At 45.0% G+C, this 25,174-nt stretch overlaps 1 protein-coding gene across 49 annotated transcripts in view; it reads right to left on the reverse strand.

Moving 5' to 3' along the window:
- Window positions 1-25,174, reverse strand: part of EPB41L3 (erythrocyte membrane protein band 4.1 like 3) — a 145,439-nt gene that overhangs the window by 95,370 nt on the left and 24,895 nt on the right. For 32 of the 49 annotated variants that reach the window (XM_075744345.1, XM_075744355.1, XM_075744389.1 and 29 more), the window contains exon 1: window positions 1,602-1,757. The exons of 12 other annotated variants lie outside the window; for them this stretch is intronic. The gene's annotated coding sequence lies outside the window, so the exon portion shown is untranslated. Of the gene's footprint in view, window positions 1-560; window positions 813-1,601; window positions 1,758-25,174 lie in introns of those variants that run through there. 5 more of the 49 variants (XM_075744380.1, XM_075744340.1, XM_075744352.1 and 2 more) reach the window with 4 other exon arrangements.

The raw sequence follows: 25,174 nt of genomic DNA on the forward strand, positions 1-25,174 counted from the left end.
CAAAAAAGATGTCGTTCAGATTGCTACGCTGTAAAAGGACGGACGCACGTGGGCCACACCTAACCCCGAGCTTTGCTTTGGCAAGCAGGCCTCTGGCTTGCAATCATTTTGACAGAAAAGACTTCAAACGTCGTAGGTACTTTCCCTTCGACTTACAAGCGACATGCATGTTGAGCTGAGAAAATACTTTCCACCCCGGCCTCAAACACAAGCACACGCCGGCAAACGGCATTCAGAGCGATAATCACCTTTACCGAACGCTTTCCTCCTCAAGCACAGCCCCAACAGAAATAAAGAAATCAAGAAACTGCAAGGGCGGAATACTTTGCTGCTTGCGATGCTCACAGGAGCATAAGTTTTCAAGCTTCTCGGTGTATATGATAAAGTTTCAACTCGGAATGAAAACTAAGAACCCACAAAATGACAAAATACTATTTCCCCCCAGCCCCTCTCTGGTCACCCGAGTGCGAGGGGCCGCAGCCGGGATGCAGGGGGACGGGACCGCACAGCCTTCCTGCCGGCCACACCCGCGGGTTCTCTGCTTCCCTTTCCCCACAGACCTGGCCGAGCACCGCAACTTCCACGCTGCGCTCCGCGGGGACACGAGTGGGGGGAGGGAGGGGCGCGTGCAGCGCCCGGGCCACCGCTCCGGCGCACCTGGAAGCCCGCGCCGAGTCAGGCTGGCAGGCGCGCGCCCGCCCCACGCGTGATTCCTCCCCCGGGCGGCCCCGGCAGCGCTGGGCGGAGCAGCCCCGGGCCGGCGGCTCAGACACCCGCGGACGGCGGGGCCCCTCGCTGCCGGCCGGGGCCGTGGGGGCGGCGCGGCGCTGCCACTGCAGCGGTCCGGGGCTGCGATGTGCTCCGTGCATAACCACACCCACCGCATTGCAGAAGCCACGGCTCGGGGGGGGGGGAGGGAGGGAAACGGCCCCCCCCCCCCCCCCGCCACCGCAAGGCGCGCAGCCCCGGCCGGGTGGTGAGGGAGAGGAGGGGCTGGGGGGGGCCCGTCTCCCCCTGCACTGCCCAGGCGCTGTGCCCCCCAGATGAGCGGGGCAGCGGGCACCCGAGGAGGGGGGGGCCCGGGGTGCGCCCTGCCAAACCAGACACACATACACACACACCCCCCCCCGCCGTGCCTCTGCCGCCCACAGCAGTTTCCCACAGAAATGCGTATCGCCCTAAAAAACATTAAAATTGCAACACCGCCGCCCCTCTGGCACAGCTGCGGCGGGAGCAGCCGGGTCCCGTTCCCCGCTCCGCCGGGCCGCAGCGAGCGGTGCCCCCCGCCGAGCCCCCGCCGCCCTCCCCGCTCTGCGGGAGGCACCGCTCGCTGCCTCGCCCGGCGCCCCCCCCCCCCCCCCGGGCATCTCGGCCTCACGCACACACCTCCCTCCGACCCCCTCCGCGGCTGCTAACTTAAAAATGGCTCCTAGAAATGAGGGGTTTATATATATAAAAATACGTATATATTTAAAAAAAAAAAAAAAAAAAGGAGGGGAGGAATGCAATCTGCCTGCGCCCCCCCCGGGCATATCCCCGCTTCCCCTTGCGGGGAGGACACCGTACGCACCGGGGGGTGGGGGGGAGCGGTGGGAAGGTACCTCGGCGGCGGCGGGTGCACCCAGTGGCGGCGGTACCGGTACCGGGGCGCGGGGCTGCTCCGGCGGCGGCGGCGGCGGCGGCCACGCGTCAGCAGCGGCAGCGCAGCCCGGCTCTGCCCAGAGCGAGCCTCCGCCGCTTCCCAGCAAATCAGGGCTGCGGAGGCTCCTCCGGAGAGAGGGAGGGAAAAAGGAAAGGGAAGAAAAAAAAAAAAAAAGAGAGGGGGGGAAAAAAAAAGGAGGGAGAAAAAAAAAAAAAGCCCACGCCGCGGAGAACGGCAAAAGCTGGATGCCGGCAGGTTTCTAGAGCCAGTCCCCCAGCCCGCTGCCCCGGTGCGAGCGGGGGGCACCGAGGGCTGCTCCTCGGGCACACAGCCCTCCCCTCCGCCCGGCACCGGGATCCCCACCTGCGTCCGGGGGGATCCGGCCGGTTTTTGGCTCAGATAAATGAATTCGTCTGTTTAGACAGATGAGTTTAGCTGCTGCAAATGCAGCCAAACCCTAGCGATGGAGAGAGTCCCTGTGAACTTAACACCAGCAAGCTGGGTGCTGGCAAGGTCTGGCTTTGATTTACCCGTGGGGCTTTTGCTGGGAGGGCAGGGTGTACCGACCTGTTCAATTTTCATTTCCAGTGACAAACCACATGCTCTTAAAATCTGGACTCTATTCCACTCAACAGCATCACCAAAACAGAAATAAATATAGGTCCTGCCATACATCGGCTCCCAATCCAGAAAGGGTAACATAAAACTGAAAATAACTTTTTGAGTTTTTACTACAATACAGACCACAACATGCCACACGTCAGAAAGCATCACAAATTCCTAGCACACACAGAAGCCGTTTGGGAGGGGATAATCCTGCTTTCACCGTTTCGTTTTGGTAAATACGTAGCTCCCCTTAGAGCGCGTAACTGAGCTCTCCAGTAACTGCACACGATACGAGCAGCTGTTGGATCCAGGACTCTGCCGCACCACGGCGCTCAGAGGTGCTGCCCCTGCTCTGGGGGACCAGAAGTGGCTGAACTTGCTCTTTTCCAGGGGAGAAATTGGCCCCGGGAAGGGTAGCGATGGCTGGCTATGGGAGAGCCACAGACCGACACGCTCTCATGCCGCACCGTTCTGTTGCAGCACAGTGGATAAATTAAGCTTATTCTCTCTTTAGATAGTGTATTTTGAGAGATCCAAATGACAAGATCCAAATTGTATTCAGGCCTCTGATAAGAATCATGGGGGGGGAGGGGGGAGCTCTCCTTTAATTAGCAGCATCTCTGTGGGATTTAAGAAGGGAAAGAGGTTTTGACAGTAAGCAGCGGACATACCATTTCTCAGATCTGTAAAACTGCGCTGCTCTGTATTTAATGTAGAATCCTAGCAAGATACACACATCCCCCCCACACCTGCTATGCTGGAGTGCCATTTAGCAGATCTGACACACCATAACACGCGTAAGAAGGAGGGCGACTTGAAAAGGAAAATGCGTGCCATTAACTAAGAGAGGGCATACCTCTAGTCATGCAGTTGAAATAAAAAGACTTGTATACTCTTCTCCACCAGGAGCTCTGGAAGTCATCATGAATCACAAGGGAATGGGCTTGACAGCTAAGACACACATTAGAGTTAACAAGGTTTGATTTGGAAAAAAAAAAAAAGTAAAGTAAGAAAAGGACTGAGTTGGTTTGAATCAGTCTCAAAAGCAAGCTAGGAGACTGAAGAAATACTATTTGAAAAACAATGCAAGATTTACCCTGCTCAACCTTTTGCAGCTCTTGTACTGCCCGTTGCAGAGGAAGGTGTTGACGCTGCTTTTAAGCAGAGGTACACTGCTGGAGTATTAGCGCTTCATAGCAACACGTGTTGTCCCTGAGCAGTACTGCACGCAGATTTGCCCCACAGTTACAATACACTCTGTGATCCCTTTTGTGGATATACTGTGTATATAATAGCCATCTTTCATCTGAGGACCTAGAGGGCTTTCAGCACACTGATTTACCTCAAAACATCTTTGCAACAGATATGAGATAGCTGGTACCTCTGGGTTACCAGTATGGGCCTAAGTTTCAGAGTTCTCAATGCTCAACAGGGTTTTCTTGGGTTGGGTTTTTTTTTTCAGATGTTACTTTCTAATTCTGAAGTGGGTTAGTTGGCCAGCTTGCCCTGACTTCTGTCATGGAAGTTCAGGTTTCCATGAATCAGCAGTTTTTAATTATTATTTTAAAAACCCCATTCTTCCAGTAATTTATAGCAAGCCTGAATCCATACTCTTCTCACATTGGTGGGAACCATGAATGATCCCTCGCACTTCACTGGAGTTATCCCAGTGCTCATTTACAGGAAAGGAAGCCTGGATGCCAAGTCTAGGCAGTGCTAGAAGAGACTCTGATCTCCTGCCTTGCTACAGGACAATGGTTTTATTTTTGCTATTTTCTCCTTTTTCTGGAGGTGGTGCTTCAGACCTGGACATCAAGAGCAATTGAATTTAATGGTTCAATTTGAGTTTCTGTTCATCTCAAGTCCCAACGCATCAGGCTTGGTGCAGCGCAAGACAGTCCTTCCTCACCTCCATGAAACGCCCCGCCAGCAGCCAGACACAGAACTCCTGCTGCCTGCCACAGGAAAGTTTAACTCCCACGTTCCGCTCATTTAAAACCAGCATCAACTTGGGTGGGATGGCACACACCCACGGTTCCCCTGAATGCACAGCCTTTGAACCCTTTACATCCTGCTGCTCTAGACACAAGCTCACTGCGTGCCACTACCCACGCGCCATCTCCTCTCCATTTCGGTGACTGCAGAAAACCTCTCCCAGCCTGCTGCTGCCAGGTCATCCCCTTTGTTCCCCCCCAAATCCAGCATGCCCCATTCTCCATCCTCACTCAGCTCCTTCTGCCGCTCCCTCCATTACCACCATACCTCTTGGACAGGGGCCCTCGACCCTCTGTTCCTCCTTTGCCCTTACAAGATGTATCTCTCCAGCTTCATCCCTTCCAAAGCCGCCTCCTTCCCCTTGTGCCATATACCTTCCTTGCATTTTTTTCCCAGGCCAAGATCCTCCATTTCTACCCATGCAAAGAGCTGGACAGACATCCAAAATGCTTCTGTGCTGGTCTGGAAGCCAGGCTGCTCCCAGCACCCCGTCTTTCAGGGAGGGATGCGTGCTGACACCCAACTGTATGGGCAATAGTCAGAGTCACCCAGGAGATTGACACTAGGCTGGCGAAATGGGTAAAACATGCAGCAAGCCCTGCCCTCCATTCCTTTTTCCAGCCATTCATCCATCACTTTTGGTTTTCCAGTTTCCAGGTAAACACATGCAACCTTCTTGGGAAAGCCCTCCAAAGGGAGAGAGGAAAGGAGGAGTTCCTAGTGTGAAAAGCCAGGGAAGAATAAAGGCAAAGACAGCCTCTGACATGAAGCAGGCACATTAGAGGTGGGGAAGGAAAAGATGCCAACACACGCGCCCCCCTTCCCCATGGGGTACCAGTCAGAGGAGGGCAGCTGTAAGGAAAATGGGCCCACGCGCAAATTTGGCCACGACAAGGGCTTTTTTTTTTCAGAGGAGAAGGGAATGGGGAGACACGCAGGCTCTGCCAGGAAAGGATGAATAGGCAACCCTGGAAGAGCAGGGACAAGGATTATTGCCCAGCCCTGGGAACTGCTGCCTAAAACATTCTTGTGATTCCTTAATTGATTGGACATGGCATTCAAAATAGCACATTACAGAAAAGCAAGACACAAAAATGCTATCAAACTCAGCAAAAGGCCGTCTCAAGCCCAGCCAAGGATGAATTAGCTGGGTACAGCACTTCAAAAAAATGGCAAGTACTGTAAAAGTAGTAGCATTATTACAGCATTATTAAGAAGATATTTCTTCGCAGACACCAGCTTGGCACTATCTGTCTAGACGGGTAGATGGGTTTGGAGTCAAACTGATTCTTATTTTTTTTTTTATTACCGTATCCACTTCAATTTATTAAAAGCCAACTGTTCTGCCCATGACTCATGCAGCTTAGCTTTCTGCATGGCAATGAAGCAAAATTCTCATAATTAAGAGCGATCACTGTGAGACAGCAGATGAAGGTTAGATTTAGAAATCAGACCAAATCTTCTATTTCTGTCTTCCCTCATTGCAAACATAATGCCCACAGACCTCTAATTGGCCAATATTACCATTGCCTTCAAATATCTAAACAGTAAACCTTCAGGTGAGCTATCCCTTGGTGCAACTCTGGTGACACAGCAGGTCAGATTTATTCACCACACGGGTCTACGGACCTCAGTGCAGGCATTTATTTGGTCTGTCATTTGAAGTAAGTCTCGCTCTGCCAGTCAGTGCCAAATCCACCCCATTTTAAGACTACTGAAGGAACAATCAGTAAATTGGGCCCCAGAGCTTCTGCAACTGAAATCTTGCCTATAGACGATTTACTGCAATTAATTCAGCTCTGTCCTTTGCCACTTTCGTATCTGTACTTTCTGACTCAGAGCATGAACTGGATTATCAAGTGATTATCTCCTGCCGCAGTTCTGCAGCCCCCCATCATGAATCAAACATAACCAAAGTTTTCTGGATCTAAGATGCTTTCGGTCGTACCTGAGGTTGCGGCCAAACCAGACAAGAATTAGTTTTCAGATAGCTTTTTATCTCAGTAAGGTTTCCATTTTTAATGCATTTTGTCTATGCATAATCATTAATATGGTTTTACTGTACTCTGTTTTCATATACACTGACTGTAGGAAACAGAAAATACAAAAAACATGCAATATGCAACTAACAAATTTATTTTAAGTAGAGTTCTTAAACAGCTTAACAATGAAGGAGGCAAGGACAACTCTCATTTTCTACTGGCAACTCTAGGACTGAGAGCTTCCTAGGTGGTGAACACCTCTACCGAGGTCAACACAGGCCATTCTCCTTTACTGGGGTGCTTCCTGTTGAGTCCATGAAACTCTGGCTTTTTGTCCTCATTCCCACAGCGCATCCTGTTTTCCTCTACTTGTGGAGTGTTAAACAAGACAGCAGCTACCTTCCTTCCCCCTTTTCCATGCCACTGAACTCAGTCTTGCATTTTAGTTACAAAACTATCTTTACCCCTTCTATGTCTTCTTTTCATGAAGCATCTAATTCAGAGGACGATTTAAGCAGGAGTTTGCCTCGAGTATAAGCTAAAGTCTCACTGACTCAAAGGAGTATCAATGCATATATTTATTAAGTACCATCAGAAACAGAAATGCCATCCTCAATCACAACTGCCTTCCACAAATCTCTTTTTAAGATACCTCTTCTTCATGACACCTATAACAAAACAGCTCTCGGTGGCCAGGTTAATAGGCACAGCCCCCAACTGCTTTTATATCATTTGTCTTTATAAGCCGCAAGATTTACCAGAGAGGGAAGGCACTTTAATGAGTGTTTGCATAGCACCCAACACAGTTCACCTCTCATCTTAATGAAGGTTAACAGCAATTAAGGGAAGCGCTATTATTTAAAGTGCAATGAATAACTGCACTGTCGCGGTTTTGCCTCAGCCGGTGGCTAAGCCCCACGCAGCCGCTCGCTCGCTCACCCCTGGTGGGATGGAGGACAGAATCAGAAGAGTGAAAGTGAGAAAACTCGTGGGCTGAGATGAAGACAGTTTAACAGGTAAAGCAAACACCACGCACACAAGCAAAGCAAGGCCAGGAATTCATTCACCACTCCCCATGGGCAGGCAGGTGTTCAGCCATCTCCAGGAAAGCAGGGCTCCGTGATGCCTAACGGGGACTTGGGAAGACAAACGACATCACTCCAAACGTCCTTTTTCTTCCCCCAGGTGTATATGCCGAGCATGACATCATATGGCATGGAATATCCCTTTGGTCAGTTGGGGTCAGCTGTCCCGGCTGTGTCCCCTCCCAACTCCTTGTGCACCCCCAGCCTGCTCGCTGGTGGGGTGGGGTGAGGAGCAGAAAAGGCCTTGGCTCTGGGTAAGCACTGCTCAGCAGTAACAAAAACATCCCTGCATTATCAACACTGTTGCCAGCACAAATCCAAAACATAGACCCATTCCTAGTTACTATAAAGAAAATTAACTCTATTCCAGCTAAAACCAGCACATATGCTTATCATACTAAAGTGTTTTTAAGAAAAGGTAAGAAGAATGGTATTCAAGAATGAATATATTTATCCTCTATCTATATTGCCTTACAGTTGCACATGCCAAGACATCACAGGTTGTTTTCTTTAATGGTTAAAAGACTACTTTAGTTCAAAGGATTCTTTACAATTAAAACACTTCTCGCCCAGCATGTCTGAAGAAGAATTTTAGGCACCTTGTCTAACTTTCCTGTCAAATTATCCCTTTCCATTTTTATTCTCTCAAAGTGCCAAACGAGTAGAAAACCCAGAACCAATGTTTGACAATAAGTAAACTTTACTCACAGAAAAGGAAAGCACTGGTGGTTTTAGTCTACTAAATACACTTATTGATGAAAACAACAAGAAAGCAAAACCCCAAAATATATAGTGCAATTTCTCCATCTCCAGTTAGAAAAGTGCACATTTGTTCCCAGTACGCTGCCTCCTCTTGCTCTTACTTCTTTCCTTGCACGGTATTTTAACAGCCAGCAGAAGTGGCTGCTCTTCACAAACCAAGGACGTGGGTCTGTGTCCAGATACCGCCTGGCTGCTCCCAGCCCACCCAGCCGGACGCAGCCCTTGCTCCTCGCAGCCTGTCCCCGTCCCGCAGCCTGCCACGCTTTCCCAGCCAGTTCAAGGTCTGCATTACCAACAGGGGAAAAGTCTCCATCTTTCCCTGTTTCCTGGCTACTCCTTCCCACCTCCATCCCGCACCCTTCACCAAGTCACTGTGAGGCCATGGGAAGAAGTAGGCAAACCCATCCACGTTAAAACCAAAAAGGGAGGAGAGGCAATAAATCTCATCAATTCCCCACCACAATTCCCCGTGAGATCTCATCAATATGAGAGTGAAAAGGGGGGTGGTGGTGGTGTGACATGAGAAGTGGGGATGATGGCAGAGTCACACCGCCGCCTCTTTTGGCGGCCACGCCAGCCTGTGCTGGCATCAGACTGAGGTGTTGGCCACCAGCCTTTATTTAGGCTCACCACTCAGAACGATATCCCTAACCTTCAGCCCCTGCCTGACCGGGCTCCCAAGGACCACTCCGGTAACAGGCCGGCCACCTCTGTGCACAGCCAGGAGCTCCTCCACCTTGTGTTTATAGCTGCTCAGACGCTTTCAAAATGCATTACCTTTGAAAAACATTCTCTAATTCAGTTTACGGGTTAAGTCTCACGTTCAGTTGATGGGACGCTGCCAGTAAAACTGAGTTGAAGGTAGTGAGGAGAGGAGAAACCCATCTCTCCCCTCTGCTGCGACAGCTTGCTCCCTCTGCAACTCACTCTCGCTGTCAGTCCTCGTGGAGAAAAACCAGGGGGTCCCTTGGCAAATATACCGGCATACCTTCCAGATGGGTGCCCTGTGTGCACCCAGCATCTATCCTGAGCTAGAAAAGTAGCAGAGTGTCACACTCTACTGGTTTCTTTCTAAGTGAAATGCGGCTAATTGCTAACTGGACACAGACCTGCAAAACAACCTGGGGGGCGATCTGGGTTTGTATCTCTCAAGAGTAATCCTCTTAATAGCATGAAAATGGTACTGTTACATTAAAAGAAAAGGGAAAAAAAAAACCCCAAACAAACAACATCATCTTTAAGTTGCAGCTTTAAACAAATTTCACTCACCCAAATGACAAGTGATATATATTTGTCCCCTAGGCCCCGAAAAATAATCAAGAAAGGCAATCTCAACCTCTCACCCTCTTGAAAAGCTTTTTACACTTCGCAAATAATGAGTATCACGAACAACCTCTCACAGTGCAAATGTTTAATTTACCACACATCCTTTGAACCACTAATTTTAGGATGGGGTTTGCTCGGTCGCCACCGGGTTGCTCCCAGCCAGCCTGTGTGCAAACATCTGTCCCGCCGCTCCCGGAGAGACGCGCGCACAGCCCAAAGTTGCCAAGCAACATCTTCGATGCCTTAAGCATCGGGCCAACTCGCCTGCTTTAAAAAAGTTACCCAGAAAAAAAAAAAAAAGGCCGATAGGAAAGCACAAGCTTACGTAAGGACCCTGCATTTAGAAGAGGTGTTCTGCCTCTTTCCCAGAAAATTTCTGGGCGCACAATTTGTTCTTGGTAGTAAAATAAATGTAGCAATTCCTGTCAGAGCCTCAAAAAAAAAAAAAAAAAAAAAAAAAAAGAAACAATTTGTGTGCTGGAGTTCCTAAGGTGGAAATTGAAATCTAAACAAAGGTTCAGGTTGAAAAAAATCCATTTTCTGGGTGACAACAAAGTCTACTGCCTTCCCATCCCTCACCCAAATCAAGGAACAAGCAAACATTGATTCAGCGTATCTGGGAGCCAACCAGTGCCGCTGGTGACAGCTAAAGGAAAGCACATCCCAGTGGTTACAAACAAAACAGAAAAATAATGTATTTACAAAAAGCCTGTCAAACAAAGAGGTCCAGGCTACGTTGTCCCCCACATTGGAACTCATTTTGGTCAAACATCAGTTAAATTATTTCCAGGTCCTCTTTAGTATACCAATCAGAGCAGCCAAACCTCCACACTTTTCAAGGTTTTAATACCAGCTCCTCTCCCAAAACAAAGTAACAAACAGAAAAAGCAGGACTGGAATCTCTGTTGCAAGATAAAAATCGCATTAATAGTGTCAGGGCTTACAAACAGAGCTGGTCCTCAGTTTCCCAACTCGCCTGCAGGACTCCGATGAGACCACGGTGACTGATGGCATCAGTTTGCGCTTTGGTATCTTGAGCCATGAAACTGCTCAGGAGAAACCTGCAATCACTGTTGCGCCTATTAACACGTATCACGAACTGTCAGCGTTCTTCACAAAAGTAACCAGAGCTCATGGCATTTGTCATTTCGCTGATGCTTGAGGTGCCAGACAAGTGCAATAAGGCTGTAAAAGGAGTAAGACTTTGTTTTCTACTGACAAGACACATAACTGCAGAAATAATGAAAGCCACAAACGTTTTCTCAAAGGAAAAACATGGTGGCATTGATACTAAGCAGTGCAGTTACACAATATGCAGCGCACCGTTGTTTCCTTTGCAATTTTAAGAAAATTCTATCATTCAGTTAGTTTGGTACTAAAATGTACCAAAATCCTCCAATTCTGACGTTGGTACTGAATCCATTCCTGGAGATGTGGGCCATTTTACTGCTTTTCGTACAGCAGCCAATCCATAAGAGTCATTTTAAGTGTGAGAAGGAAGTTAAAAAGAAACGTCAGCAAGGCAGATAAATGAACTCATAAAACAGCCTTCAGAGGGTTCGGATGACTTCAATGAGTTGCCCTTTCACATTTTGGGGAGAAAAGCTGGAAAGCAGAAAATGAAGTATGGGAAAGGTTCTGTTCCTCAGGTTTTATTATTGCTCCTTGTCCTCTACGCTCCATCCTTACCCCCACCAAGCCCAGCCCTCCGAATATCCCTTCTGGTGTTTCTGTCAGGCAAGAGGGAGCATACGCAGTAGCTACAGGCATGCTGACAGGCAGCACTGCACGTGCTGATCGCCTATCAAAACATACGCTTCGATTACTCCAACGGGCTACCTGCCTGCTACGGCCACGCAGGGCATTTACTGGCTGGGCTCCCGCCAAGGCAGAACATTCCCCTTGGAGAGGCAAGGTTTGCCCCTAGGCTCTTCCAGACCACCATGGCCGCACCACCGCCACTCCTCTTTATTACTCTTACCACTACGCAGCGCGGATTTGAACGCACAACATAAAAGATGCTGTAGCCGTGTCTCATGGTACATAGAGCCTCTGTGTCTTTGCCCATGCCGCCCACCCTCTGCATTGCATTAAACGTACAAAACCCTGCTTTATTTTAGTTTTGGGGGGATTCTGGCATTCTTTGCAAGATACAGATGAAGAATGAAACCTGAACTCTCGTTCTTATGTTCCGCCCAAGCGAAAAGGCGGAAGTTAGAGTGGCTTATTCTTGGAGAACTCAGCCTCGAGTTTCCACCACAGCTGTGGCTATGTATTTCTTGGAATGAAAGTGCCAAAACCCTTCAGACAGCAAGACCATTTTTGTGTAGTACTCCAAAATGAGCTTCAAAGTAAAAGTGTTTTCACGTCACCTGTAAATTGCTTGCTGGCAGGTTTTTCTTTTGTTCCCGCCCCCCGCCCCCGGGTTTTAATGAGCTAATAATAACAATAATAATAACAACAACAACAATAATAATAAACATCTTATAGTGAACATTTCTTAGAATAACATGATAAAAAGTCTACCCTTTGGGAGAAATACATTTTCTCTACTCCACAGTTCCCATGATACCAAATACTCTGACATATGGCCACTACTACATTTAAACTAAGGACTTCTGATGTTAAACTCCGCAATGACTAACTTGTAAAGCACCACCGAATTTGATTTTTCTGTAAAAGACTGGGATCTTGAAATGCACGTGAATTGTGAGATCTCTTGCAAAGGCTGCATCGTCACTGTGGTTATTTTATTCACTCACCTTCTTCAAAGCCTCTCTAAAGCTAAAATTATGTTCCACATTGTCATTTATCAATTTTATTGACACTAATCAAGTAAAATTTTCACTTTGCATCTTCCCAGACATTATGTGGTGTGTCTAAAGTTTGTATAGAATTCATCAGTCACTGAACTTAGCAGAGCAGAGCAACGTTCACCAGGCAATTACGACGTCTGGAAAACTTGCCATAAAGCAGCAGTTATCCTGCGTTATATACATGCAAACTGGGCTATTAGGGTAAGATTACATAGCATGTTACATCTTATTTTCTTATCTTTCAGGTCCTGAGTACCCCCAGCTTCTGTACCAGGAGTACAGCAACTGCTCTTAACCGCTTCTTGTTACCTTTTTTAGTGTCTGAAACCTATAAAACACTTTCATTGTGTACGGGTGGTGTAGAAAAAGTCAAGTCAAGCTGACAGCTGACTTCAAAGCAAAGCAGAGCGACGGCTACTTGGAGAAGTTAGGATGCAAAGTGGCAGGGCAAGAATTCATGATACCCTGTTCAAACTTCACTAATTCACAGTGCAAACATTTTTGATGTAAAATATGGATGAAGTAACTCTCTCTCTAGAAGAAATATGTGTTATATCACTTTGCTTGGTTAAATGAAAACTTCAAAATACATTGACCTGCACTGCATTAGCTGAAAGAAGATGACCCCTACCAAAGATACTCCAAATTTTGTCTTGCGAGTCCACACTCCAGTTCATGAAAAGTTTAGTTGTATAAACCAGCTGAAAATAAAATTAAGGTTTCCAGAAAAAAAAAAAAAAAAAAAAAAAAGAGTTGTTTGTTTGGTTTTCCTTATTTACAAAAGAAAAAGAAAGTAATGAAAAATAAAGAAATTTGGGAAACATGTACAGCAGTTGTTTACCAAGTGTGAACTTACTGAGTTAAGGATAAGGCATGTTGTGGGCCCAACTGCCTTAGCCCACAGAAATTAGCTATAGCTACACTTAGGCAATCCCAAATATTTGAGTTTTACATATGGGGAACAACTGTACACTGTGGGAACAGAGGTGACGTTTGAAGTGGAAGATAAGAGAGAAACAACAGCTGCTTGCAACCACACGGCCGACATCAACTTGGCCAAGCCCACGGAGCACCTCCACTTTCTGGGCCACCAAGCTGGAGACCTGTAGGGGAAACTCATCTCCACAACTGCAACGCCCAACAGCAAGAGGGCTGGAGAAATGAAGAACACAGACAGAGTCTTGGGTACCTGAGCAAACACGCACCCGAACACAACTCCCAATGATACCAGGAAGGAGATCGCATCACAGGAGGTATGTATTTTCAGTATTGGGACGTGGTCAACCTGGCTCCTTATGAAGGACCAATAACGAATCTGACCTGAGAAACCGTGGTTCTGTGCAACAGATGAGCTGCAAATACCTAGTAGCGAGGTGGACTAAAACCAGCCTGAAATTCTTATCAGAGAAAGCATTTTGAAAGCATTGCGATGTAGCAGCAAAATAATTCTCAACTGCATTGTATATTCTCTTCCCCAAATTTCCAATGTTCCTATACCAGGTTCTCTTTATATACATATATTTTGGGAAGTAAAAACTACTGGGTCTTTCTGAGAGTTTTAATGCCCCCTTCTTCCTCCCACCTGCATCCTATACATCTCCTCGTTTTGCTTAAGCCTCATATCTCCAAAGAGCAGTAAAGTATTTTGTGGAAAGGAAGCAAAGTGTTGTTAACAGTCCGCTACTAGAATAAGAAAATTAAACACGGAAAGGAGAGGTGGTATGAATCATGCTGAGTCGTGTGACATTTCTTAACTCACAAAAAAAATTAACTTTTTAAAAGTTTTTAGTTTATAACAGCAACCCAGCAATGTATAACTCAGACTCCCCGGTGGACAACCAGTATAAACCATTTGGACTGCTCTTATTCAGGCTTCTTCTCTCTCTATAGACTCTACTTTTCATTGCTTTTTGTAGTCTTCATTGTACAGCGGTAAAGTTTACTTTCTAGCACAAAAGAAACTCGAACTAATCACGTGCATGAGAATGAGAAAAGGAAAAAAAAAATCAAGACATTTTGTCCAAGTGTTCATCGTTACACTGAGAATGTGTCAACCTATTTGAACATCTATTATGTTTTCTAGTAAGTAAGTGCTTTTAGGAGGTGCTATCCTCAAGTTATTACAAGTAATAGAAGGATTGTCATGACAAGCAAGACCAAGCAGTTTGCTTAAATGAACGGGTTTAAAATCTGATTTGAAAGCTGCAGTGAACCTGAGTGCGTTGGTGAGAGGAAAGGAGGGGGCAGGCAGAAGCAGCCCTCCCTCTTCCATACCCATTTCCTAATGCATATTCTGCTCTCAGGCAGCATCCAATAATTATATCAGATTTCACAAGACCGCTTCTCTGCCTGAACAGTTGCATTGTTTAGAAAACTAGGAATTAAAGCAGCACTATAAAACATGAAAATAAGCAGCCTCTCTGCCTTTCTGCACACAAGTTATTCTTGGTAGCGCCGATGCTACTGAAATGTCTTATCTTGACACATTCTTTTCCACTTAAGAAAACCAAACCATTGAGAAGCAACAGAGACTTTCTAAACCTCCGTTCGAAAATCTTATCGCTCACTCCACAAGAGCCTACAACAAATAGACTATGAGGAGTCCCAGAGAACACAGCAGAGGTGAAAAAAAAAAATCAGTTATGTCTGTAATATCTGCTACAGCAAATATGATACTCCCCCCTTGCAACAGAACAGGTCTAATCTTGACAACTCAGTGGGTGAAATCCTGGACCATTGAAAAGCATGGGAAAACTCATTAGTTTAATGATGCAAGGGTGTTACCATCCTGTGCGGTCTGGTAGTCCTGGTGTGCAAGCAGTTGGCCCAACAAATGCAACAGAAATACAGTGCCGAAGATAAACAGTGCGTTGGCTGACTGTTCTGTTTTACAAACTACACAAAGATAATTTTAACAGCTGTACAGTTGTATATACATATGCTATGGGAAATGAAATTCTGATTCCATCCTCTTATTTGTGTTTTACCCAATAGTAGTAATGGTGTATTCATTGATGAACTTTTAAAAAATGCCACATTTTTCTTTTTTTCCCAAATAAATTTTAAAAAAGCACATTCAAGAGAAACGGCTTTGTTACGCCTAGTAATGAAGTAATTATTACAAAATACATACTCATCCCAAATGTATTCTAGCATATGATTACAGCCCATTTGATAATTCAATTCCAAATGCAGTCAATATTTGAAAATTACACACACAGTTGCGCAGAAAAGACAGTAACTGTGTTTAATACGGGTGGTTAGTGCAATTACAATAATTTCTCATCCAAGTTATCTGTGCAAGTTGATTTTGTGCGTGGCTCTCAGTATTAGATCTGTTAGACTCTCCCCACCCCCCAGCACATGAAGGTCAGCTGCTTTTAATGCCGGAAATTTAGTGAAACAGCTTGGTTTGTTATTGCATTGGAACTGGTTTTAGTCAGGGTGGCTCGCAGCTAAATGGCAGGCGGAACAAGCAAATTCAATTAAAACAGCTCTGAGGCAAAAAGGAGACGAGTGTATTAGGAAAATATAAATGGGAATGATGTGCTACAAGAGCACAAGCAGGCCATAACACAAACCCTCCCTTTCCCCCTTTTATACCCATGTGTTTTTCTCTTTAACCACAAAGAATATTTTTAAATGGGCCGCTCCACTTCACACCTATATCTTATCTCGCCATATTGGCAGCAGACACAGAATAGCCAGAGTTTTCCCCAATCCTGCCACACCAACCCTTTCTTGTAAAGGAGAACTTGCAAAAAACGCAAGGTCTGGAGCGTTCCTCGTCCCCAGGCTGAACCTCTGTTCCCCATCACAGAGAGACGGCACGCAGAGCATCCTTCCTGCAGGGCGGCAGCGGTGGGCGTGCAGGCAGGGGGGCGGGCTGGGCGCAGGCAGGGGTAAGAGCTGCCACCGGCCCCTAAGCGAAGGAAAGAGGGGCACAGCCCCCCCCGCCCCGGCTCCAGGGCTGCTCTGCCAGGAGCTTCAGAAACGAGTATGCAAGTCATTCAGGCCAGCAAAAATACTGCCAATATTCACAGATTCACACCAACGACCATATAAGCTTTTTTTTTGTTTGCCTCAGATCACTGCAAGACACTGCTCCACATGTCGCCAAGGATAACGTAACGCTTCCTTGGGCTCACTCACTCAGGATCAGAGCAGTTTGGGACCTCTTCTCTAGAGCTTGTTTTATTCTCATGGCTCCTAGAGAAAAACATCACCCATGACCTGTGCAGCTCCATGCCTCCCCAAGAGCCAGGGTCCTCTGGACTAGAGCTCATCTGTGCCTTGCTTTACAATTAATTAATCAAATCCCTTCCCTTCGTCATTGCTTGTGGCATCACGTTTATCTCCCAAGTGCAGAACACTATCTAGGTAAGTGTGGTCAAACCCGTTTCAGTCTCACCAGATACCAGGCAGCCCTGCACAACACAGAAGAGAAGCAGGAATAAAATTAACATTTTCATTATATTCAACTACTTCTGTGTCTCTCAATGAAAGTTTTTTTTAAACTCAACTGTATTTATGTTTTCATAACATCTACACATCTCTTCCGAAAACAGCCTTAGGAAAAACTGGCTTTCAATGGGTCTCTGTTACCACAATAGCTGTGACATGCAGCTACATCCTTCTACCTCAACACTGGATCAGATACCAGGACTCATCCAAATTACTGATTCCATTCTGTTGCTGTGACTCTTCCTCAAGTTAAAAAAAAAAAAAAAAGTCATCAAAGCAATGTTCAAATAACACATGTTATTGAACTTCAACCTCCAAGTATTTACTCTTCAGAGCTAACTGAAAACAGGGACTTTCTGAACTAACACTAGTCAAACAAAGTTGTTTGGGTTTGGTTTTTATTTCTTTTTTCTTTTCTTAGCATCAAAGTAATGTGTCCTCAAGAACAAGTATTTTACTTTCTCAGAACATGCCTAAATTTTCCTTGTCGTTTGCATGATAGTCATAATAATCTGAGAACTAATGGATTTGGGATGAAGACAGACCTTGGAGGACACTGAATAAAACCATTTCTGTCCTTAGTACCATCTACTATTTGGGACATCTTTCTTTAAAAAAAGATAAACATTTTTCTCCTACCTTTTTTTTTTTTTTTCCCCACGTCCAATTTATTTAGCAGTTCTAATGATCATTTTCAGGTGTCAATATGAAAATGAGAAAGCTTTTTCTATTGACACACGTAAGTAACATCATTAATTCTTTTCCTGCAGCACTTCAGAACTCCAGGCAGTGATAAGAGCTAAAGCACACTATACCCTGTACACATCAACAACAGATAACCCTTGCTTTAGAAAGCCGGGATTAAGATTAACAACAAGGCTGAAGTGAAATTATTTTGAAACTAAACCCACTTTTCACAGTGAATCCAAGCAACTTCACATTTCTCACATGTAATTTTGTTTATGTTGTGTCTAGAGCAAGTGTAACTTGGCAGGAGTGCAATTCTCTGCAGACAGATATGGCAGCAGGAGAAAAGATAGCAACTCTAAAAATAAAGCCTCTAACAGCATCAGAGGCAGGAGCCAAAATGCAGAAGAAATATGTATTTGCTATCAGCGAGGTGGAAGGGATGGTGGAAGCCCATGCGGTGGAAAGGCCACAAGGACTCTGAAAGATCATTTTTACTTTTCTTTGAGCGAACTGGGGAGAACAAACTGGCCCTCTCCTTCTACATAGATAATGCTGAGGAGGTAAAGAGATTGACAAGCTTCAGAGGAATATGTCACTAGGGCCAACTTTTACAGCAGAAAATTGACAAAACTGAAATAGGAATATAATTTTATAAGTAAAATTACCCACCATAATATATTAAATTAACATTAATATTACAGAAGTCAGTGCTTAAGAAATGCCAAAATTAAGTTGCCTTCTGTGATGCACTATTTCCACCCATCGACCCCTCTTTTTTTTTTTTTTTTATTTTATTTTTTTGCCAGGAAGGAACTGCTGCCTTATCCAGTGTAAAGGGTGAAGAGTATTTAAGGAATTGAGCTATGAAGACAGAATTATCAATTTCCTCACATGCTTTCCTGTAGTGCTTAACACTGAAAAACGAGCACTGCAAGAACAGCCATCAATACTGATAATCACCATCTTTCCAGCCACCATTTTACACAGGAGACTGAGCCACACACATTAAAGTCAAAAGCATCCATCAATTTGGGATGCCCAACTTGTGCCACCCAGGGAAGAGTGCTTAGACCATTTGGTATCTTCTACCACAATCCCAATACTTTTCAGCTACAGCTCATTATTTTTGTACCGTGATTCTCAAATCTCAGCTCAAACCTCAGAAAAGGTAAAATTAGATAAAGTGACTAAGCATCACTAGGGAGCTCTGGGGCAATGGATAGGACTGAATGATCAGTCAAGTCCGGTCTACTCTTTCATCACCTGCACTGCCTTGTCCCATTTATTACAGCCCTTCCGCAAAAAGTAAATGGGAGGCTGGCTGGCTTTCAAGCCTACCGCTGAATGAGTCCTACCCAGGACACGGCAAAGATACAACGCTCCGATCCCTTCTCTGACTTGTTTCTGTTCGGCTCCCTTCTTTTCCCCCACATTTTGATCCTTGCCATACACTCCACTCTGAGTCTTTCCTTCCATCCAGCCCTAAACTTGTTCAAATCCTCACCAAACACGAAGTTTTCATGCAGTACGGCCTTGCCAAAAAGCCATGCACTCTGCCAGCCTAGTAGGCTTTTGCTGAAAGCATGAGAATAATAGAATTTTTGAAAAAGGACTGTCAAAAAATTTGAATACAGGTAAAACAATGTATTATCCTTTGATTCATGAAAACAAGATTAAGATAACTTTGTCTTGGGGAAAAAAAATCCCTTCTCTTCCACTCCAGGTGAGGCACACACTTCTCTTGGATAAATGGCTTAGCCTAAGCGTTTCAAATTGGGAATAATTATGGGTAGGGAAACACATTCCATGAGAAACATCAGACTAGCAGTCATTCCAAAGTTTATAAAGCATAGGCTTTTATTTGAATCATCGAATAATTCAGGATGGAAGTGGCCTCTGAAAATCATCAAGTTCTATCTCTTCCTGAAAGCAGGGTTAACTTCAAAGTTAGATCAGGTTGCTTGAGCGTTTGTTCTGTCAAGTTTTGAGCATCTTCAAGGATGAAAACTCTGCATACTCTCTGGGCAACCTGTGTTGATATTTGATCATCCTTATTGTGAAAGCTGTTTATTTACACCTAGCAGGAATTCCCCTTGCTGCCATGCACTTTCAAGATGAGTCTGATCCATCTTATCTATAAACAATTCACAAGGTTCCCCTTTGATTTTCTTCTTCTCCAGGACAAATAAAGCCACACTTCCTTCCTCTCTTGGTCCATCACTCTGTCCTTCAAGCCTCCTCGCTGTCTTGATGGTACTCATTCTAAGACTGAAAATCTTTCTTCCACGGGAGCAGGACCCAAAACCGGGCACAGGACTCCAGATGCAGCCTGCCCATTACTGAGTAGAGGGGGACTTCTCTTGACATGACATCTATGCTCTTTTTAATCAATTCTGCCTGTGGTTGAGCTTCACTGCTGACTTATGTTCCACCAAAAGGATCTGCAGGTCCTGCACAGCCATTGCGCAGCCTGGGCTGCTGCTTAGGCTTATTCTCTCCTCCTTTGCTAATCTTCACGAGATTCCCTCCTAGACCACTAACGCAGCTTTTTGTGGTTCCCCCTTACTACCTCCTCAAAAATTCAATCTTTTGCATGGCACTGTAACACTCAACAGGAATCACACTTAACAGGGGAAAGAAGTCTTTGGAGCATAAAGTCACCTGGCAGGTCCACCCATCCAGACCTGAATCCTGGCACGCCTCTTAACAGCTCATGTCCAAGCCCAGGATTGAGCCGTCTGCTGCTCAGTCAGGGAGCTGGTAAGCATCCACTGCTTTCAAAGGCAGCCTGAGTCATGTTGTGCAAACTCTGCTCCCGACGCCTTTGTGAGAAAAGGTCTCCAAACCACCTTCCTGCAGAAGAATAAGTTTCTTCCGGCATTGTTTCTGGGACCATTCACTGCCCTCACGGGAAAGCATGCAAAAACTCAGTGCAAGCTAGGAAGTACTAAACCAGACGTGGAATGAGGAGGAATGATTCATCTTTTGAGGAATGAGGTGAAGAATGAGGTGAAGAATGTAGAATTGATAGGTTTCTTTTTTCCCCCTCCTCTGAAAAGACCATGCAGCTGATGGATGACTTTCTGAAGGAACATCTTGTTAAAAACATTGGCAACACATCACCAACATTTCGGGTCTACTTAATCAATGAAAATGGCTGTCTCTGAAAGAACCACATTAATAATAGACATGAAAGATGAAGAAAAAGCAGGAAGCTGGAGAAAGGAACAGATTTAGCTGACTCATCTCTTAGAGATTCCTGTTTTATGACACTTTGCCCACAATAGAGAGAGAATTGTTTCTCAAGTAAAAAGTTCATGGAAGGTAAATCACTTCATCCATCACCACTGAAGCAAAGTAGTGATGCTAGGATGCTAATTGTCATCTAAAATTCTTACGATATTTAATTGAACCCGTAAGTGACTTGGCTGGCTTCTCCCTCAGAAAGGATAGTGTGTGGCTACACACAAAAATTAGTTGCTGGTGATCTCTGCTGGGATGTAATCACCTGCTCACACCAAGGGACCACCACTCAGACAAAATACTTTAACAGTATCCCTGTGTACCTGCTTTGGCCAGCTTTGCTTCCTCCTCATCCTCTGTCCCTTCCCAGAGCATTACAACTCCATGTGTCACTGTCCCAGGGGGTTTTTGGTGCGATTGCGTGCAATACCTCTAGACAACACAATGTGAGAAAGGCTGCCCAGCCTCCCAGAACACACTAGCACAGGGACCTCAACATCTATGCTTGACATGTTTCTACTGTAAAAAAAAAAAAAAAAAATTAAAATTGCTGTTTGCTACCAATTCAGCTACAGTTGTGGTTACTGGATTGGATGTCAGGGTCAAAAACTAGTTGCAAAACCCACAGATCTCGTGCTCCCTGTATGGAGCCAGATTCTCATCTGGCCCAGGCTGGCAGGGCTCCACATCGACAGTCTGGCTCCCAGTGTAAATGGGCTATAAACACGGTCTTTGCTTCGTCTGCGAGGCTTGGGGTATCTTAAATTTGACAGCCACTGAATGAAACTTTTCTCTGGGGTTTAGAAGCAAATTATTGAACTGACTTGTTAAATTACATTTCATTAGCAGCAGGAACATTACAATCACGGCCTTTGTTATTTGAGTCTTCAATTTGATTTTGTCAAGACTGTTTCATCGTTCAATTTTCTAAAGCACATGATTCTGAAAGGTTGTGCAAAGGGCACAAAAAGCAGCAACAGAGTAAGGACCTTCTGAGCAAACAAGGGTGGTGGTAATTTTTTTTTTTAAAACAACACAATCAAAGTTTTCTAAGGCTTCTCAGATCAACCATTCTCAATGACTTCCTATTCAACCAGCACATTCTTAACCCAAAAGGTGTAAACCCCGAGTAACACCACAACGCGGGAGCTTTGCATGCCTATTTTTGAGGCGCTGTGGTGAGCTGCGATTTGATATGCACCACAGCAAAAGAATTGCCAGCTGCCAGCGGAAGACGAAAAGAACTGGAAAACAAAGTTTGAATTACTTTTGTAATTCATCAGCTAGGTATTAAGAAAAAAGAAAAAGGAATAATGGCCGATTCAAAGCCTGTGAGGAATTGCTAGGTTTAAATTTACCTCTGCAGAGAATGAATTCACATCTGGAGCTTATATTACCTTTTTCCACAGAAGCAGAGCATATTCACTTGTGAAATCTTAAACAGCATGAAATGAAAGACATGAAAGATAAAAAACAGACTCTCATAAAAGATTCTGAAAATAACATCTTTAGGCAACAAAAAGAGCATGTATCTATGAAACTTATTAAAAATGTTTAACACCCTGCTTATTCACTTCCCAAAATTATTCTCATATATGATAATTTTTATGTTTTCAGCTGCACTTGAAAAGAGCAGCCCCACGATAGTATTTCACTGTAGATCTCAGACTGGCTGATAAAGTTCAAGACTAGAGGATTATTACAGTGTGCTCCGAGCACAGTCCCGGCTTGGGAAGTTATCAGGAACAAGAAGAAATGCAGCTGCCCCATTATCACGTGGAATTTCAGATCACATCACTTACCACCAAAGACATAAAACATCTGCGTTAGCTGTTGGGTGGCTTCTGAGAATAATTCAAGGTAATAGGTTTAACCTCCAAAAGCACCGTGCTCAGGGAGCTCTTTTCTTGGAGCCCCAAGAGCTTTTCTTTTCTTGGAGCCCAAGAGCTCTTTTCCCCCACCATCATGCGTGACACCAGAGAAGACACTGAAGCTCCTGCCCTGCGAGAGCTGCTCAGAGGACGTGCTACACGAAACCCCTTTGGTGTCTCAAGTCCTTCCACCTCCAGACTGCTGTCACTGTGCTTGGGTGCTACCTGAGCACGCTGCCAAGGGCACGAGGGCTGTACTGGGATGCTGATTCACACTGGTTACGAACCTCACGCAGAACTTGGGACAAGCTTGTCTATTTGTGTACTTGCAAAGCAAATGAATGAGATTTGTGTTGAGGTGAAGCATACTTTAAAAAAAAATAAAAAATGCAAGGGTTTATTTGCTGATCTGCATTTACTCCTCCATCACTATCAGCAGTAAAAGGAGGTGTTTACGTAGAACAAAAAATAATAATAAAAGAAAAAAAGATTGTGCATTGTTGTCCAGTTGCAACTCCGATGAAAACCAAAAAAAAAAAAAAAAGGTCTGAAAACCTTTGCTGCCACCTCCCAGTGGAATATCACCTCTCCCTTAGAGGAAAAAAACGACTCAAGCCTTAATTTTCCACTCTAGCTTGAAACCGGTACAATGTACAGCAAAAGAAGGTCCTGCTCTAATGACTGAAATTCACGGCGTAATTGAAAAGCCTCCGCAGGTGCCAGACAGCCCACGAGGCTCCCACCTAGTTCAGGAAGTCTCAGGACAACCCATGGCTGGAGATGACCCCACGCTGGTGGTCACACAAGAAGGATCTCTGCCGTTTTTTGCAAACGTTTGCTCCCCTCAAGCCACACATCCGAGGAAGGTTTTAGCATCGGTGAACAAGAGGCATCTTCTGAATCCCACATCAGATGAAGCCATGTACTCACACAAAATACGGTCCCTTTTAAGCAAGTTAACGTTTCTGATTTACGGGGACATCACCCTCGGATGTGAAGCACGGCAGGTTCGTATGCCACCCCGCTCTGCGGCACCGACTCCAGCGCTGTTGCGACCCGTTTAAAAGCAGCCGGCGGATAAACAGGCGAAGCACCCGCCGCGCGGAGCCCCCGCAGGGACTTCATCCGCGGGTACTGCCACCGGAGAACACGTCTCCAGTCCAGGGGCAGGGAGGTCTCACCGCGCAGCCGAAACACTCCGGTCTGGTCCTCAGTGCAAATTGAGGGAGGAAAAGGGTTATTTTGAAGTAGCATAGGCTAGAAATTAAACCCAAACCTCCTGAGAAGGAGGGTGGAGGATTATTCCACCTCACCAAAGCCATCTTTGTTTTCCTGAGTGCTTCCTAACTCACAAAGTGTATAAAATATATTGCCTTCTAGTATTATACTCACAATTTAGCTCTTCTCTATGCAAAAAAACCCCAACAAACCAAACCCCAAAACAAACCAAGAAGAGCTCTGCCATTACTAAGAACAGAGATAACCCAACCCTACTCACCAGTGGCACCTACAGAGTGAAAAAATCAAAGCGCTCCAAATTTTTACACTGTAAAGATGAAATTTATAAGCTCAAGGTGATCCCTTTAGACATTTTCTACCCATTCCTCTTATTGTCTTTGGTAAAAACTTCACATGTATTGTACAGAGCAAGAAGTCAGTCTAGAAAAGTTTACATGCAAGATGTGAATAAACCAGAAAAATAACATCATCTAAGTCATTATAGTGTTACATAAAGGGGAGAAATATTTGTATGTAAGAAAAAAAAAAATTTTTAAAAAGTACTTGGAGAAGAACATGCAGTAATGATGGCCAGCAGAAGAGCTCTTTCATATTTACTTTTCTACAGAAGTCTTAATAGAAGCCTTTCAGCAAAATGCACTTTCCTATATTAATTCATTACTAATTTGAGGTATGTATAAACTTGAGAAACAAAAATAATTTAACTCTTAAAAACACACTACAGAAGACGACCTCCACATAATTTATGTTACTACTTTTAAAGTACACTCCTCATATCTCGCAATCAATTTTATCTTATTCTCTCAGTTCCCTTTCAAGAATTTGTGCCACCACGGATAGAACACATATAATTTATCAATATCACAGAAAATACATTGCAACATATTTTCTTTGGGAAATAAAAATAATTAAGAAAGCACATTTAACTTTTTTTCCCCATCGGATCAACAGTGCCAGGCAACGCAAGCCTGTCGCCAGAGCTGTCACAGTGGTGGAGGTTTTGAGTATCTACACCGAAACTGCAGGAATGCGAAACCCTTGCCTGTAGCCAGCTGGCTGTCAAAGGGTGATTGATTACTTACTCAACCAAATTGCAGGAACAACCAATTTTGAGGTGACTGGTTTTATTTTAAATCCTGATTATGGTTTTAAACACCCGTCCTTAACATAAGCCTGGTACTGCTTTAAGAGACTCATTAGGATTTGTGCTTCCATTAGACAAAAAAATCATTTATGCCTGTGCAAAAAGCAGCTGCACTTTTTTGGGCTAAACCCAAGATTAAACCCAAGCCTCTTGCCACCTTGACTGGTAACACAGACTTTAGCACAACAGAAGTAGGAAGAACAGAAAAGCCTTCGTCTCAGAGCTGACCCACGGATACTTTCGCTCCACTCACATGTAATGACATATCCCTATATACGCAAGCCAGAGCACACTGGTGAAGGATATGAC

Source organism: Balearica regulorum, chromosome 2, assembly GCF_011004875.1.
Source record: "Balearica regulorum gibbericeps isolate bBalReg1 chromosome 2, bBalReg1.pri, whole genome shotgun sequence".
NCBI lineage: Eukaryota > Metazoa > Chordata > Aves > Gruiformes > Gruidae > Balearica > Balearica regulorum.